The sequence below is a fragment of the Coffea arabica genome, chromosome 5c (assembly GCF_036785885.1).
Source record: "Coffea arabica cultivar ET-39 chromosome 5c, Coffea Arabica ET-39 HiFi, whole genome shotgun sequence".
NCBI classification, from domain to species: domain Eukaryota; kingdom Viridiplantae; phylum Streptophyta; class Magnoliopsida; order Gentianales; family Rubiaceae; genus Coffea; species Coffea arabica.
The window spans coordinates 2,174,815-2,175,702 of NC_092319.1; the positions used below are offsets into that span (position 1 = coordinate 2,174,815).

General features: G+C 47.1%; 1 non-coding gene across 1 annotated transcript; it reads left to right on the top strand.

Moving 5' to 3' along the window:
* The first annotated feature begins 460 nt into the window (after positions 1 to 460).
* LOC113691222 (small nucleolar RNA R71) lies at positions 461 to 567 on the top strand. Its single transcript, XR_003448631.1, has one exon. It is a non-coding gene; the product is annotated as a small nucleolar RNA R71 (small nucleolar RNA).
* Positions 568 to 888: the final 321 nt, after the last annotated feature.

An 888-nucleotide genomic window follows, 5' to 3' on the forward strand; every position in this document is an offset into this window, starting at 1 on the left:
CTGCCTATTTCCTCCATAGCTAAGGTTGGGGTGATCCCTCCAACCAGGATTGTAGGTGTTTGAGTATGGATCATACGGCTTTCTTGGCGCGGGCGCGTGGCCAGCCATGTTCACATGTTCTGCAGTTTCTTCTTGAACCAGTGGACACATTTCCGTAGGATGACCCACGGCAGTGCACACTTTGGCTTGTGAAGCATTCCCCACAGCTAATTGTCTTACAAAAGATGTTAATTCGGAGATCTGCTGTTGGATAGAGGACGTTTCCACCTCATTCACCCTGCGCGTCGGGATGTCCTCTCTTGAACCAAACTGTTGTGAGTTCTCAGCCATCCCTTCAATCAACTCCCATGCTCCTCGAGGGGTTTTGTTCACCAACGCCCCTCCACTTGCAGCATCGATTATGCTTCTGTCCCTGAAAAGTAATCCCTCATAGAAATATTGGATGAGCAGTTGCTCACTTATCTGATGTTGAGGGCATTTGGTGCACAGTTTCTTAAACCTCTCCCAGTACTCATAGAGTGACTCGCCTGGGTGTTGTTTGATGCCACATATCTCTTTCCTTAGGCTTGCAGCTCGAGACGCCGGAAAGTACTTGTCCAGAAATTTTTTCTTCAATTGATCCCACGTGGTGATACTACCAGGTGGTAGGTAGTAGAGCCAGTCTTTTGCGGAGTCCTTCAAAGAGAAGGGGAAAGCCCTCATCTTTATTTGCTCTTCTGTAATTCCCGGAGGCTTCATACTGTTGCAAACGACGTCGAACTCTTGCAAGTGTTTGTAGGGCTCCTCACCTGGTAGACCATGAAAAGATGGCAAGAGATGAATTAAACCAGATTTTAGTTCAAAGGGAGTGTCATCATTTAAATTTGGAAAAGTAATGCACAAGGGCTG